The sequence below is a fragment of the Danio rerio genome, chromosome 20 (assembly GCF_049306965.1).
Source record: "Danio rerio strain Tuebingen ecotype United States chromosome 20, GRCz12tu, whole genome shotgun sequence".
NCBI lineage: Eukaryota > Metazoa > Chordata > Actinopteri > Cypriniformes > Danionidae > Danio > Danio rerio.
Window position 1 is genome coordinate 57687501 of NC_133195.1, and position 18517 is coordinate 57706017.

The 18517-nt window shown below is 43.2% G+C and overlaps 1 protein-coding gene across 3 annotated transcripts in view; it reads left to right on the top strand.

Moving 5' to 3' along the window:
• The window catches only part of LOC101884676 (MAM domain-containing glycosylphosphatidylinositol anchor protein 2-like), a 352666-nt gene that overhangs the window by 92098 nt on the left and 242051 nt on the right, over window positions 1–18517 (top strand). For all 3 annotated transcript variants that reach the window (XM_073933868.1, XM_073933869.1, XM_073933870.1), the window contains exon 3: window positions 15584–15733. The gene's annotated coding sequence lies outside the window, so the exon portion shown is untranslated. The remainder of the gene's footprint in view (window positions 1–15583; window positions 15734–18517) is intronic.

Below are 18517 nucleotides of genomic sequence, written 5' to 3' on the forward strand. Positions count from 1 at the left end.
TACTAATGGACCCAAAGAAAATCTCCCCCACACCATTACACCACCACCACCAGCCTGAACCGCTGATACAAGGCAGGATGATCCATGCTTTCATGTTGTTGATGCCAAATTGTGAGCCGAGCATCCGAATGTGTCAGCAGAAATGGAGACTCATCAGAGCAGCAACGTTTCTCCAATCTTCTAATGTCCAGTTTTGGTGAGTCTGTGTGAATTGTAGCCTCAGTTTCCTGTTCTTAGCTGACAGGAGCGGCACCCGGTGTGCTCTTCTGCTGCTGTAGCCCATCTGCCTCAAGGTTGGACGTGTTGTGTGTTCAGAGATGCTCTTCTGCAGAGCTCGGTTGTAACGAGTGCTTATTTGAGTTACTGTTGCCTTTCTATCAGCTGGAACCAGTCTGGCCATTCTCCTCTGACCTCTGGCCTCATCAACAAGGCATTTGCGCCCACAAAACTGCCGCTCACTGGATATTTCCTCTTTGTCGGAGCATTCTCTGTAAACCCTAGAGATGGTTGTGCATGAAAATCCCAGTAGATCAGCAGTTTCTGAAATACTCAGAGCAGCCCGTCTGGCAGCAAACAACCATGCCTAATAGATGTCTACATGCCTAAATGTGTTGAGCTGCTGCCCTGTGATTGGCTGATTAGAAATTTGCATTAATGAGCAGTTGGAAAGGTGTACCTAATAAAGTGGCTGATGAGTATACATATGTGTGTGCTGTGTATGTTTAATATGTACATATAAATACACATATGCTTGCATATATTTGATTTTTTTTAATAATTAGATGTAAAATATATATACATACACATTTAAATATCTATGTAACAAAATTTGTTAATTAGAGTGTGCACCTGTGTCCGTGTGTGTGTATGTGTGCGTGTGTGTGTGTGTGTGTGTGTGTGTACAAGTGTAGTACAACAATTAAGAAGCAGTTTATTAACATTTTTGTTGCATAAAGTTTAATTGCACAAGCGAAGTTTTAGTAATGTGTGAGTGTAACACTTGAAAGTACTCGCGCGTGTGTGTGTGTGTGTGTGTGCGTGTGCTCTCAGTAAGTGTAGTGTAATGGTGTGGTGGTGTCTCCATCATTGATTGGTTAAGTCTGTATTGGCATCTCATCAGACGCAGGGGAAACGCAGGAGTGCAGGAGCTGCAATTAAGCGTCCCTGGAGCCTCAGAGACTGACAGCTCATTGGCTGCGGGCTCCGCTGTCATTACATGTTGAACTCATAATGCCACATCCATCCTGACCAATCAGATCCTGCGGCTGTAATTAGCCTGTGCTGGAGCTGTTGATGGAGCGCTCACTGGTGACCTGCCGTCACGCATAACAGCACAACACTGAGTCTAAGTGCTAAACAAATACACACACACACACACACACACACACACACACACACACACACACACACACACACACACACACACACACACACACACACACACTAAACAGTAGTAGCAGCAGCTTTGCTGGTTTAGCCATGCATACCTTTTGACCATAACTATGGATCATACTTGTTTTTATTTGACATTATAATCACAGGACATCCTGACAACACCCTAGAAACCCACCAGGACACCTTTGCGACCCAGCAGTAAACCCTAGCAACATCTTAGCAACCACTCAGAATGTTTTAGCAACACCCTAGCAATAAGTCTATTTATTTAAGCAATACCATAGCAACCCTCCAGAAAACTTAAGCAACACCCTAGCAAACCACCAGAAACCCATAGAAAACCCCTAGCAACCCAACAGAACACCTTAGCAACACCCTAGCAACCCAGCAGAACACCTCAGCAATACCCTAGCAACCCAGCAGAAAACCTTAGCAACACCCTAGCAACCCAGCAAAATACCTTAGCAACACCCTAGCAAACCAGCAGAATACCTTAGAAACACATTAGCAACCCACTATAGCACCACAGCAACACCCTTGTGACCCACCAAAATACCTTAGTAACACGTTAACAACCCAACAAAATATCTTGGCAAGACCTTAGCAACCCAGCAAGACACCTCAGCAACACCCTTGCAACCCTCCAACATACCTTAGCAACACCCTAACAACCCACCAGAACACCCTAGCAACACCTTAACAATCCACCTGAACACCTCAGCAACACCCTAGCAACCCTCCAAAATACCATAGCAACACCCTAACAGCCCACCAGAACACCTTAGCAACACCTTAACAATTACCCAGAACACCTCTGCAATAGCCTAGCAACCCCCCCAAAAATACCATAGCAACACCCTAACAACCTACCAGAACACCTCAGCAACACCCTAGCCAACCACCAGAATACTTTAGCAACCAAGTAAAACACCTAAGCAACATCCTTGCAACCCACCAAAATACCTTAGCAACACTCTAGCGACCCAGCAGAATACTTTAGCAACACCTTAACAATCCAGCAGAACACCTCAGCAACACTCATTCAACCCACCAAAATACTTTAGCAGCACCCTAGCAACCCAGCAGAATACCTTAGCAACACCCTAGCAACTCAGTAGAATACTTTACCAACACCATAACAACCCACCAGAACACCTTAGCATTAACTTAACAATCCACCAGAACACATCAGTGACAACCTAGCAACCCACCAGAATATCTTACCAACACCCTAGCAACCCAGCAAAACACCACCATTGCAACCCACCAAAATACGTTAGCAATACCCTAACAACCCAGCAGAATACCTTAGCAATACCCTAAACAGCCCACCAGAACACCTAAGCAACACTCTAACAATCCAGCTGAGCACCTTAGCAACACCCTAGCAACCCACCAAAATACCTTAGCAACACCCTAGCAACCCACCAAAATACCTTAGCAACACCCTAGCAACCTACCGAAATACCTTAGCAACACCCTAGCAACCCACCAGAACACCATAGCATTATGGCACTTTAGGCATGACACATGGAGCTCGTTCAGATCTCCTGATAGATGACGCAGATGTTTAGCATAATGTCACAGATCACAGTAAATGTGTATCAGCAGCCGTGCTCCACTCTGACTGCTGAATGATGCTGTGTGAGGAAACAGACAGTTGATGTTAAAGGGAGCTTCAGAGGGCTGTAGTAAACTGATTCTCCTCTGGATGGCTAACAGGATTTGTTTCTGATGTCGGTCTGCAGCTCTTCTTGATTCCTCTTGAAATGTAGCTTGAAAGTGTGTTTGGTTATTGTGCGAGCGGGAGCGAATGAAATCAATCCAGCAGACAAAAGGGAAATGACACTGTCATGATGTATTTCCATGTCTGCCTGCCACTTGAAACGGATGAACAGAGAACTGCAAAACGGCGCCACTTGAAGAGCGGGATAAACTGCTCCACTGCTAAAAATAGATCTTAAAGGCGAAGGGTGATGTTTAATAGATATACAGAGGCTTCCCATTGTGTTCGTTTCCTTCTAAGAGCTAATTCTAGTCAGTTTGCCTTCCTGATCAGGTTATTGGGTGCAAGAATGTAAATTTTGTGTATTTTATATTGTTACACACAACATATTAGCAACAACTTGACAACCACAAACCTTAAACCACCACCTGGAAATTACACAGAACACCCTAGTAACACCCCAGCAACCACTCTTTGCACAGCTTTAGCAAGCTCCCATGATACATTAGCATCACTCTGGCAACCACCTGGAACACCTCAGTAACATCTCACCCATCACTATTTGCACAGCTTTATCAAGCACACAGAATATCTTAGCAACACCCTGGCAACCATACAGAAAGCTTTAGCAACATCCCACGACCCTCTGATCACTTTTAACAATGCCCTGACAATACCCAGGACAACTTGTCAATATCATAAGACCTGCATAGCAAAAACCCAGAATACCTTAGCAACCACCTAAATATATTAGCAACACACTGACAACCACTCTGAAAACCTTAGCAACACCATAGCATCTACTCTTTGCACAGCTTTAGCAAGCACCAAGGACACCTTAGCAACACCCTATCAACCCACCAGAACACCTCAGCAACACCCTTGCAACCAACCAAAATACCTTAGCAACAACCTATTGTAGCAGAATACCATAGCAACACCCTAGCAGCCCATCAGAATACCTTAGCAACACTTTAACAATCCACCAGAACACCTTAATAACACCTTAACAATCCACCAGAACACCTGTGACATGCTAGCAAACCACCAGAACACCCTAGCAACACCATAGCAACCCATCACAACACCTCAGCAACACCCTTGCAACCCACCAAAATACCTTATTAACACCCTAGCAACCCAGCAGAATACCTTAGCAACACCCTAGCAACCCAGCAGAATACCTTAGCAACACCCTAGCAACCCAGTAAAATACTTTAGCAAAACCCAAACAACCCACTAGATCACCTTTGCGACACCTTAACAATCCACCAAAATACCGTAGCAAAACCCTAGCAACCACAGAGAAAGCTTTAGCAACATACTAGCAACCCTCTGATCACTTTTAACAATGCCCTGATAAATACCAAGAACAACTTGTCGATATCATAAGACCTGCATTAGCAAAAACCCAGAATACCTTAGCAACGCCTTAGTAACCACCTAAAATGTATTAGCAACACCCTGGCAACCACCCAGAAAGCCTTAGTAACACCCTAACAACCAAATTTTGTAAAGCTATAGCAAGCACCCAGACACCTTAGCAGGCGCGTGCAGAGACTTTCCAAGGGGCATGTGCAGGATGAAACATTTAAAGAGCGGAGAGGGGTAGGGGTGGTTTGTCGCGAACTGATGAGCGGGGGGTGGGGTGTAAAGGCACTTTCTATCCAAGATTAAAAAGGGCAGGTTGTGGACGTGCCTGCACCTTAGCAACACCCTAGCAAACATTCAGAACATTTTTGGCCTGACAAATACCTAGGATAACTTGACAATACCTTAGCAACCACCTAGAATACATTAGCAATGCACTGGCAACAATCCAGAAAACTATAGTAACTTCCTAGCAAACACTTTTTGTATAGCTTTAGTAAGCACCCAAGACACCTTAGCAACACACTGGTTACCATTCAGAACATTTAAGCAACATCCTAGCAACCATCTGAACACTTAACAATGTCCTGACAAGTTGTCAGTATCTTAGCAGCAAGTCTTACAACCTGCATTAGCAACCACCCAGAATACCTTAGCAACACCTTAGCAACCAGCTACAATATATTAGCAACACACTTGCAATCACCCAGAAAACCTTAGTAACACCCTAACAACTACTCTTTGTACAGCTTTAGCAAGCAATCAAGATACCTTAGCAACACCCTGGCAATCATCCAGAACACTTTAGCAACATCCTAGCAACCGTCTGAACACTTTTAACAATGCCTTGACAAATACCTAGGATAACTTGATTAAACCATAGCAACACCTTAGCAACCAGCTAAAATATATTAGCAACAGAAAACCTTAGTAACACCCTAGCAACTACTTTTTGTACAACTTTAGCAAAACACAATACATCTTAACAACATCCTAGCAACCATCTGAACACTTTAAACAATGGCCTGACAAATTGTAAAGTAATCTTAGCAGCAAGTCTTACAACAACTTTAGCAATCACCCAGAATATATTAGCAAAGCATTGGCAACCACCCAGAAAACTTTAGTAATGCCTTAGCAACCACTTTTTGTAAAGTTCTAGCAAGCACTCTTGACACCTTAGCAACTACCTAGCAACCATCCAGAACATTTAAGGAACACCCTAGCAACCGTCTGAACACTGTTAACAATGCCCTGACAAATACCTAGGATAACTTGACAATATCTCAAGACCTGCATTAGCAAAAACCCAGAATACCCTAGCAACACCTTAGCAAACACCTAGAGTACATTAGCAATCCCCTGGCAACAGTCCAAAAAACCTTAATAACACCCTAGCAACCACTTTTTGTACAGCTTTAGTAAGCACCCAAGACACTTTAGCAACATTCTAGCAATCATCTGAACACTTTTAGCAATTTCCTAACAAATTGTAAAGTATCTTAGCAAATCTTACAACCTGCATTAGCAACCACCCAGATTACCTTAGCAACACCTTAGCAACCCCCAGAATATATTAGCAAAGCACTGGCAAGCACTTAGAAAATCTTGTTAATGCCCTAATAACCACATTTTGTAAAGCTCCAGCAAGCACCATAGACATCTTAGCAACTACCTGGCAACCATTCAGAACACTTCAGCAACATCATAGCAACCACCCAGAAAACCATAGCAACACCCAATCATAGATTTCCTGTTCAGCCAATTTTATTCTGGCGCTACAGTGTGTTGGTGTGCACCTACATCATTTAACCGTGCTGGAAAACACAGGCAGTAGTTTATTTTAATGTTTCAGTGTGCAGTCTAATAGTGTGTTCAGATGAGTGTGTTGAGAATATCAGGAAAGGTTTTGGGGGATTTTGCTGGTTTAACTTTGGTTCTGATGTTTTAGATTTGTTTTGTATTATGGGGATGGAAATGATGCCCGATCTACTGGACAGCATGTAGTTATTTCTCTTACTGTGCAGCAACATCAAGCCTTGTAGACTGAATGCTTGACATCTTCAGATTGGGCCTCTTAAGGGCTGGTTAATGAAGATGATTGAATACGGCACACGATGAACGATCCTCTACTAATTAGCGGAGTTAATTGGTCAGGATGGAGTGATGAAGAGGGCATGTGGGGGTCTCGGGAGCGTCTCTGCTGTCGATACGCCTCAGCTGACTCAGACTCTGACGGATCTACAGACGCATCGATTTACATATCAAAATCAGGAGCTCCTGAAGGCGTCACGGGGTCAAACACGACACACACTTCTGTTTCGTGGAAGAGGAACATTGGCAACGGTTTTACATTACAGCAGTAAATATTAGGAGACAGTGATTTTATAGTTGCTTTATTTCATTAATGTTACTCAGAATGCATTAACAGCAGAGTATCAGCAACTCTGAACACCAAAGCAACTCTCCCAGAATGCCTTAGCAACACCCTGGCAACCACATGGTACACCTAAGTAACAACCTAGCAACCACTTTTTGCACAGCTTTTGCAAGAACCATGAAAATACCTTAGTAACGCCATGGCAACCACTCTTTGCATTTATTTAGAAAGCACCTATGATACCTTAGTAGCACTATGACAAACAACCAAAATACCCAAGTAACACCCTAGCAACCACTCTTTGCTTGGCTTTTGCCAGTACTTAAAATATGTTAATAAGATCCTGGAAACCACCTGGAACACCTAATTAACTTTCATAGCAACCACTCTTTGCACAGCTTTTACAATCACCCAAAAACACCTTTGTAACACCTTGGCAACCACTCAGAACACCTAAGTAGCACCCTAGCAACCACTCTTTGTATCTTTAGAAATCACCTTGGATACCTTGGTAACACCATGGCAACCACCTGAAACACCTAAATAACACCCTAGCAACCACTCTTTTCAAAGCTTAAGAAAACACCCAGGATACCTTAGGTACACATTGGCAACCACCTGAAACACCTAAGTAACAACTTAGCAACCACTCTTTGCGGAGCTTTTTGTCAGTACCCAAGTTATGTTAATAACATCCTGGAAACCACCCAGAACACCTAAGTAGCACCTTAACAACCACTCTTTGCACAGCTTTAGAAATCACCCCTGATACCTTCGTAACACCCTGGCAACCACATGAAACACCTAAGTAGCGCCCTAGCAACCACTTTTTGCACAGCTTTAGAAATCACCCAGGATACCTTAGTTACACCCTGGCAACCATCTGCAACACCTAAATAACACCCTAGCAACCACTCTTTTCACAGCTTTAAAAAGCACCCAGGATACCCTAGTAACACATTGACAACCACCTGGAACACCTAAGTAACACCCTAGCAACCACTCTTTGCATATATTTACTCTATATATATTATATTTGCATATATTTAATATATTACGATACCTTAGTAACACCTTGGAAAACAGCCAAAATACCTAAGTAACACCCTGGCAACCACTCTTTGCTCAGCTTTTGCCAGCACTCAACATATGTTAATAACATCCTGGTAACCACCTGGAACACTAAAGTAACTTCCATAGCAACCACTCTTTGCACAGCTTTTGCAATCACCCAAAAACATCTTTGTAACACCTTGGCAACCACTCAGAACACCCAGTAACACCCTAGCAACCACTGTTTGCACAGTTTTTGCAATCACTCAAAAAATACCTGTCACACCCTCGCAACCACCTGGAACACATATGCAACACCCTAGCAACCACTATTTGCACAGCTTTAGCAAGCCCCCAGGAATCCCTAGTAACACCTTGACAACCACCTGGAACACCAAGGTAACACCCTAGCAACCACTCTTTGCACTCTGTACGTGGTGTGTTCATATGCGTTTGTGCATACGTGTGTGGGTATTTGTGCTGTCTGTCTGTGCGTGTGTGCACTTGTCTCTGCACATGTGTGTGTACAGTGTGTGGGTGGCCGTCCGTGTGTGTGTGTGGGTGTGTGTGTGTGTGTGGAACAGCTGCAGGAAGTGTTTACTGTAATGTGTCTTTAATTGAGCCACTTCAGTGCTGTACCTGATGAAGCCGTGATGGAGCTCATCAGCACACACATTGTGATCCACACACACACACACACACACACACACACACACACACACACACACACACACACACACACACACACACACACACACACACACACACACACACACACGCATGCTTAGATAAAGCCTTCATTCGCTCAATCAGAATGTGTTGTTCATCTGCTGAATAAAGGACACACACACACACACACACACACACACACACAGCAGTAAATCAACACTAAAACACGCAAGCGTTTGAGAAAATCAGTGTTTCTTTAGGACTGCTCAGATCTGCAGCCTTCAGATTATTTGACTTTAGATTATCTGCAGCTGAGAGAAACGAGCTGTCAGGTCACACTGTGAGAGAACAGAAACATCATGTCAGGATTCAAAATGTAGATGCTGGAGTTTGATTATAATAAGATTAATAGAGCCATTACTGCCCTTATCCTTCACTTCTCGTTCAGTTTTATTGGAGTGAGATGTAAATGAAACCTTTCTTTCTTGACAGGTTTTTCATAGTGGAAGAAAGAAAGAAAGCAAAAAAGAAAGAAAGAAAAAGAAAGGAAGGAGGAAATAAAGAGAAACAGAAACAAAAGACAGAATGAATGAATGAATGAATGAAAGGGGGAAAAAGAAAGACATAGCAACAGAAAGAAATAACTTGAAACAAACAAAGAAACAAAAGACTGAATGAATGAATTAATGAATGGTAAAGAAAGGAATGAGGAAATAAAGAAACTGAAACAAATGAAGAAACAAATGACTGACTGAAAGAACTAAAGAAATTGAAACAAATGAAGAAACAAAAGACTGATTGAATGAGTGAATGAATGAATGAGTGAATGAATGAATGAGTGAATGAATGAATGAATGAATGAATGAATGAATGAATGAATGAAAGGGAAAGAAAAAGAAGAAGAGCGAAAGAAAAAAATTGAAACAAAGAAACAAAAGACTAAATAAATAAATAAATGAATGCATGAATGAGAAAAAGAAAGAAGAAAGAAAGAAAGAATAAAGAAATTGAAACAAACTAAGAAACAAAAGACAGAATGAGGGAATGAATGAATGAATGAATGAATGAATGAATGAATGAATGAATGAATGAATGAATGAATGAATGAATGGGAAAGAAAGGAATGAGGAAAGAAAGAAACTGAAATACACGAAAAAGTAGAAGACTGAATGAATGAATGAATGAATAAATGAAAGGGAAAGAAAAAAAGAAGAGTGAAAGAAAGAAATTGAAACAAACAAAGAAAGAAAAGATTGAATGAATAAATAAATGAATGCATAAATGAATGAATGAGTAAGAAAGAAATTTAAACAAACTACAAAAAACAAAAGACAGAATGAATGAATGAATGAATGAGTGATAATTGAATGAATGAATGGGAAAGAAAGGTAGGAATGAAAGGAAAAGATAGAGAAGAAAGAGAAAGAAAAATGAAAGATTTTAATAAAGTGAAATAAATGAATATAATTAAATTGATTGAACAAACGAATGAAAGAATGAAAAAAGAGTGAATTCAATAAATAATGAATTTCAGTTAAATTGAATAAATGAATTTAAACAAAATGTGAATTAATTCATTAATTCCATATTGAATGAAATTACCTTTTAAAGAATTAATGAATGAAGTCAAAATGAATGAATTAAACGAATGAAAGAATGAATAATAAATGATTGAAATAATTAATTAATACATTTTGGTTAAATTGATTGAATGAATTTCGAATAAATTAGAATAAATTAACTAATTTAAATTAACTTTGATTGAATCTATGAATGAATGAATGAATGAATTAATATATTTTAATTAAATTTAAATGAATTAATACTTTTCCCAGAGATGGGTTGCGGCTGGAAGGGCATCCACTGCGTAAAAACGTGCTGGATAAGTTGGCGGTTCATTCCGCTGTTGTGAACCCGGATTAATAAAGGGACTAAGCCGACAAGAAAATGAATGAATGAATGATGTAGTATAGTTCGTTGTTGTGTGGGAAGAAGAAGACAGGGTCGGCGATATCAGGTAAGCAATATATTTTATTTTGCTTTCCCACAGCACTAGCAAACTGTGTGCGTGGGTGTGTGTGTGTGTGTGCTCTCTCCTCTCTCGACTGCTCCTCCCGTTCTCCTTAAGAAGGGAGTCTCTCCGGCCCAATCACTAGAAAGACAGGTGTTATTTATCATTTCTGATTGACCCACTGATTAGCCGCCGGGCTCCTAGCATGCTCTCCCCCCTGATTGGGTGTTCGATCACGCTTACCTCTCCACATACCCCCACCGCCCGCCTCAGGCCGGGGACCTGTCCGGCCTGCAGCCCCCCCCCCCCCCCCCCGCCCTCGAGAGGAAGTCGGCTACAGCCATTTGTACGCCCGGCCTGTGGATCACCTTGAACTTAAAAGGTTGTAAAGCTAGATACCAACGGGTGATCCGCGCATTGGTATCCTTCATGCGGTGAAGCCACTGGAGAGGAGCGTGATCTGAACAGAGGACGAATTCCCTACCCAGGAGGTAATAGCGGAGAGTGAGAACGGCCCACCTGATCGCCAGGCACTCCTTTTCTATGGTGCTGTACTTAGCCTCACTCTTGCTGAGTTTGCGGCTAATGTACAGCACCGGCCGTTCCACTCCCGCCACCTCCTGCGAGAGAACCGCCCCCAGTCCCCGATCGGATGCGTCCGTCTGTAAAACAAAGGGGAGAGCAAAGTCAGGAGCGTGCAATAGCGGCCCCCCACAAAGTATAGATTTTACCTTTGAGAAGGCCTGTTGGCACTGCTCCGACCATTGGACGGTATCCGGTCCCTCCTTTTTAGTGAGATCAGTCAATGAGCTGACAAGGGCCGAATAATTAGGGACAAAACGCCTATAATATCCTGCCAGCCCCAAAAACTGTCTCACCTCCTTTTTGGTCTTAGGTCTCGGACAGGTTGCAATGGCTGCAGTCTTATCAATTTGGGGCTGCACCTGCCCGTGACCTAAGTGGAAGCCCAGATACCTTACCTCCACTCGCCCAATTGCGCACTTCCGTGGGTTGGCCGTGAGCCCGGCCCGTCTCAGCGCCGACAATACCGCCCTCAAATGTTGCATATGCCGCTGCCAGTCATTACTGTAAATGATGATATCATCTAGATAAGCAGCGGCATATGCTGTGTGAGGGCCGAGTATTTTGTCCATCAGGCGCTGAAACGTCGCCGGTGCCCCGAACAGCCCGAACGGAAGCGTCACAAATTGGTGCAATCCAAACGGCGTAGTGAAGGCTGTTTTTTCGCGGGATATTGGAGATAAGGGGATCTGCCAATAGCCCTTCGTTAAATCCAATGTCGAGTAATATCGAGCAGCACCTAACCGGTCGAGCAACTCGTCAATACGCGGCATTGGATAAGCGTCAAATTTGGACACAGCATTCACCTTGCGATAATCCACACAGAACCGGACCGAGCCGTCCGTCTTAGGCACCAAGACAATCGGGCTGGCCCAGTCGCTGTGGGATTCTTCCACTACTCCCATTTTCAACATATTACTCAATTCTTCCTGAATCACTTTTTTCTTGTGTTCAGGTAGGCGATACGGCCGGGTCCTAACGACCACGCCCGGTTCGGTCTCGATATGGTGCTGAATCAGGTTAGTACGACCGGGCAGGGGCGAAAACACGTCAGAGTATTCACGTTGGAGGTGCCGGATGTCGAGGAGCTGGCTCGCTGAGAGATGATCGCCCCCGGTGACCAGAGCGCTCGGCCGTTCACGGCCGGAGCTCTCCGGCCCCAGGTCATCCTCGTTAGTAACAAGCGTAGCCAGCGCCACGTCCTCCGGCTCCCTCCACTGCTTAAGCAGATTAATGTGATAAATCTGACGCGAGTCAGCCCTGTCCGAACGAACCACCTCGTAATCGAGATCACTGACTCGTCGTGTGACCACAAACGGCCCTTGCCACTTGGCGAGTAATTTAGAGCTGGAAGTGGGTAGCAGTACAAGTACTTTATCTCCCTGTGAAAATTTACGGAGTTTAGTGCCCTTATCATATCGCCGGCGTTGGTCATCCTGAGCCTTAAGCAAATTCTCTGTAGAGAGCCGCCCCAGTGTGTGGAGTTTTGCTCTAAGGTCCAGGATATATTGAATTTCATTTTTACTTTTAGAAGGCTCGTCCTCCCAAGCCTCTCTAACAACATCCAAAACCCCTCTGGGCTGTCTGCCGTAGAGAAGCTCGAAGGGGGAAAACCCCGTGGAGGCTTGGGGAACCTCCCGCACAGCGAATAATAAGGGCTCCAACCACTTATCCCAATTTTTCGCGTCCTCGTGAACGAATTTACGGATCATTGATTTAAGCGTGCGATTAAATCTTTCCACCAGCCCGTCTGTTTGTGGGTGATAGACGCTGGTGCGAATAGATTTAATGCCCAATAATCCGTAAAGCTCGCGCATCGTGCGTGACATGAACGCGGTGCCTTGATCAGTGAGAATCTCCTTGGGGATTCCCACACGGGAGATGAGGCGAAACAGCGCCTCCGCAACGCTCTTTGCTGAGATATTACGGAGCGCGACTGCTTCCGGGTAGCGGGTTGCATAATCCACCAGAACTAATGCAAACCGATGCCCGCGTGCGGATCGCTCTAATGGCCCGATGAGATCCATACCAATTCTCTCGAAGGGGATCTCCATAATTGGTAAAGGGCGCAACGGCGGTTTTGGGGTGGCCGGCGGATTTACCAGCTGACATTCACTGCACGCAGCGCACCATCTGCTGACGTCACCGTGAATGCCCGGCCAAAAGAATCGGGTCATGAGGCGATTTAGTGTGGCCGCCTGACCTAAATGTCCGGCCATAGGATTAGAATGAGCCGCCTGAAAAAGCATTTCCCGGCGGCTCTTTGGTACTAATAACTGGGTTGTATCTTCTTTTGTCTGAGCGTCTTGGGTCACTCGATACACCCTATCATTAATAACCGCAAAATACGGATAGGAGAGGGGTCTATCAGGCTGGAGGATTTTCCCATCAATAACCTGCACTCTTTCGAGTGCATGTTTTAGCGTGTCATCACGCGACTGCTCCAGGGGAAAGTCTTTACACCGGGAAATTCCCAGCCCTTCCCCTGAGTCAGCGCGTGACGTCACCGCCTGGGATTCCCCCAGCTGAGCGACACGTCCCCTATCCGGCGATTTCTTCTTCCAAGAAGCACCCGCACATAAGACTCCCAATAATCTATTAAATCCAGGCCAATTAGTTCCCAGAATTAGCGGGTGTTTGAGGTGCGAGTTAACTGCTACCTCTACTCTATGTTTTTTCCCCCGAAATTGAATGTCTATTGCCGTCAGCGGGTAGTGAATTACATCCCCGTGCACACACCTTACCCTTACCGTGCGGCTCATATCCAATGCCGGGTCTTGAAGCAGGCTTTGGTGGATGGAAGTCTGGTTACACCCCGAATCCACCAAAGCTTGATATGTACCCCCTTTAATACTCACTGGTACCCGGTATAGCCCGTTGCGACCGGGGGCGACGATTGGCGTGGCGGGGACGCGAATCAGCGCACTCGCCTCCTTCATGGAGCAGATTTTTGGTGCGCTATCCTCGTGCCCGCGACGCAAATGCATCGGCCCAGACCTTCCCACTATACCCCCGGGGCCAGCAGGAGCAACCGATTGAACCGGAGAGAATCCTGGCAGTGTTTGGGCAACCGCCAGGGGTCGTTGCTCCACCCCTCTGCCCGAATGAGGCCCCGCCCCTCTTGGGACGTTTGGCAGATCCGCCATTGCGCACCGCCGTCTGGGTGCAGGTGTGGGCGGTCTCCGCAGTCTGGGCCTGGGAACAGGAAGAGAGAGAGAGAGAGGGGGAGAAGAGAGAGAGGTTATTTCGCCAACCCTGGACCTCGCCACCAGGTGATCCTCCGCCAGTCGGATGGCCGTCTCCAGATCATCAGGCCGGTGGCACTGGACCCACTCCGATGTTCGGGAGGGGAGGCGGGTGATGAATTGCTCCAGCACCACGGCATCCACCAGTTGGGCGGTGGTTCGGCCATCCTGTATCAGCCATCTGCGGCAGGCGTCACGGAGCTGCTGGGCGAACGCAAAGGGCCGGCCGCCTTCAGCCAAAACCAGCGATCGGAAGAGCTGACGTTGCTCCTCCGGGTTGCGGCCGGCCCGCTGGAGAATAGCTCGCTTCAGATGAGCGTATTCCAGGAGATTCTGGGCCGGTAGCTGCTGTGCGGCGATCTGGGCTTCGCCCGAGAGCAGCGGGATGACTCGTACCGGCCACTCAGCCCGCGGCCAGCCACACGCCTCAGCCATCTTTTCAAAAAGATCCAGGAACACTTCCGGATCATACTCCGGCACCATTTTCTGTAAGGTGATGGGAGGGTGGGCGGCAGATGTCGGAGCGGGCCGGATCCCCTGGGACAGCAGACTCCGGATTTGCTCGCGGTCCTCCCGCTGGGCCTCCATGAGGACTTGGAAATGTTGTTCCTGGATGTTCTTCAGTTCCACCAGCGTCTCATGTTGTTGTTGGTGGAGGACCGAGAGGGCCTGGATAGCTTCCGCAAATGGCATTCTTGACGGAGTGGTCATTCTGGCAGTGAGGCTCTTCTCCTTCCCCGGATTTCGGCACCACTGTAGTATAGTTCGTTGTTGTGTGGGAAGAAGAAGACAGGGTCGGCGATATCAGGTAAGCAATATATTTTATTTTGCTTTTCCACAGCACTAGCAAACTGTGTGCGTGGGTGTGTGTGTGTGTGTGCTCTCTCCTCTCTCGACTGCTCCTCCCGTTCTCCTTAAGAAGGGAGTCTCTCCGGCCCAATCACTAGAAAGACAGGTGTTATTTATCATTTCTGATTGACCCGCTGATTAGCCGCCGGGCTCCTAGCATGCTCTCCCCCCTGATTGGGTGTTCGATCACGCTTACCTCTCCACAAATGAATGAATGAATGAATGAATGAATTTTGTCACAAAAGGAAACAGAACCAGAGATGTGAGTGTAACAACAGAACTCAGATGTGGATGCTTTGCAGGATGGGTATGAAGACCAGATGATTCGAAAAGACCAGAGGAGTTATGGAAGCCAGACACACAGATACACGAGCTCGACGACAACCAGAGAAGAGGCATGGAGAAACCACACTAGGAAGGAGAGACACTGAAGAGCATAGGAAACAAGAGAGGTAAGTAAACATGGAATCAGACATAGACACTGACCATAAGGAGACTGCACTCCTAGTTTGCAACGAGGCCGGACACTGAGTGGCGGATGGTGAGGGACTTTATGGTGCTGACATGATGAAGGGGAATGACGTGCAGTTGCAGGGCTGATTAGTATTGAGGTGACTGTGATCGTGATGATGGTGAATGAGTGAGGGGAGAACCTGGCCTGGCTGTGACAAATGCATTCATCCGTTTTCCTTCGGCTTAATCACTTTAAATATCAGAGGTCGCCATGGCAGTATGAACCACCAGCTTATCCAGCACATGTTTTACACAGCAGATGCCCTTCCAGCCACAACCCAGTACTGGGAAACACTCATACACTACGACCAATTTAGTTAATCAATTCCTCTATAGTGCTTGTGTTTGGACTGTGGGGGAAACTGAAGCACCCAGAGGAAACCCACGCCAACACGGGGAGAACATGCAAACTCCACACAGAAACACCAACTGACCCAGCCGGGGCTCGAACCAGCGACCTTCTTACTGTGAGGCCACAGTGCTAACCACTGAGCCACCATGCCGCATATGACAAATACGTTTAAACTAAATTTGAATGAATGTATACAATAATGAATACATTAATAAATAATAAATGAATTAATTACATTTAAATAAATTATGAAATTATTAAATGAATGTATTAATGAATAAATAAATAAATGATATGTGATTAATATGTATTATTACTTAAATAAATGACAGTAAAGTTTAAACGGATGCCTCTGCAGTGTCTGACCTCTGAATCCCGGTATGTCTCCAGGATTTATTCCCCATTTGTCCTCATTTCAGAGTGTTTTGACTGACAGTCTGCTGGGACGACACACACACACACACACACACACACACACACACACACACACACACACACACACACACATACACACACACACATACACGCGCACTGTAAAGCTCTAGAAAGTGTGCGCTGACTGACATACTGTTTAATTTCTATTACTGGTTCTCCTGAAGGTGACAGTCAGATGTGATACTCGCTGAAGGTGGAGCGTCGGCTGTATATTTATATATATGACACTTACTGGAAACCATAGCAGAGCTCAGTGAAACTCATCACAGCATGAAGGGAAAGAAGCCTGAAGGGTTTAGGAGGGTTTCTGGTGCTGCGTCAAACACTGATGCTCTGCTCGGAATTATGGGATTGCATGGAAAAATAATAGATGTTCAGAGCTCATCACTGAATGCTGTTGATCACTGCAAAAGTTTAGATACAAATATGGGTGTAAGAATTCAACCATTCATTAAAATTGTGTTAATGGTAAATTAATGCATTCATTTAATTTATCACTGAACATTTTTCAATTAGTTCATTCATTCACTCGTTGATTCACTAATTAATTCAGTCCTCCATTCATTTGAATGAATAATAATTTGTTAATTTCAATCATTCATTCTTTCATTAGTTTGTTGGATTAAATTGTATTAATTCATTTAAATGTTTTTCATGTATTTTTTCATCCATTCAATCACTCATGTATTCATTCATTTAAATTAATTATAATTTATTTATTTATTAATTTATACATTCATTCACTCATTTAATAATTAATTTTTAATTCAGTTCAATCATTTATTCATTAGTTCATTCACATTTTATATCATTTAAATGTACAAATTTATTAAATCATTCGTTCATTTATTAATTTGTTTCTTCATTTAAGTTTTATTAATTCATTAATGTAGTTTTTCATGTTTTTTTTTTACTTAATTTATACATTCATTCATTTATTTGTGCATTCTTTAGTTAATTAATTCAATCAAATTCTATTTAACTTAAATGTATTAATTTGTAAATTTCATTCATTCATTCGTTCATTGATTTAAATTGTATTAATTTAAATGCGTTTCATGTATTTTTGTCATTCATTCGTTCATTTAAATTAATTTAAAATTATTTATTAATTTATACATTCATTCACTCATTTAATAATTTATTTTTAATTCAATTCAATCATATATTCTATCATTTTTAGTTCACTCTTTAATTCATTTATCCATTAGTTCATTTATATTTTATGCCATTTAAATGTACTAATTTATAAAATCATTCATTCATTCATTTATTCATTCATTCATTAGTTTCTTCATTTAAGTTTTATTAATTCATTCATGTTATTTTTCATGTATTATTAATATATTCATTTCTACATTCATACAATTGTTAAAATAAAGTATAATTTATTTAGTTCTTCCTTAATACAAATAATTTAATCATATTTTAAATATATTCATTCATTCATTCATTCATTCAAATTCAATTTAATTGAACTATTTATTAAATTAATTCATTTGTTGGTAAGTGTAAATTTCATTCATTCATTCATTCATTCATTCATTCATTCATTCATTTATTCGTTCATTCGTTCATTCATTAGTTAAAATTTTATTCATTCAGTCATTCATTTATGTATTAGTTTAAATTTCATTTATTCATTTGAATGCTATTTATCCATGTATTTTCCATCCATCCATTTATCCATTCACTTATTATACTTAGGCTTACCGAGACAAATTGATAATAAAAAATTAGGTTATCATCATCAATGTTAAAAATCAATATGCTACTTAGAAATGCATTCAAAAGAACAGGCTTTATTTGAAGTATACTTTTATGCAGCATTATAAATGCCTTTTTCTGTCATTTTCTCTTTTGTATCAGTTAAATTTGTCCCTGATGAATAAGAAAAAAAAAATCAACTGTGTTTAAAATAAGAACATTCCCTGTT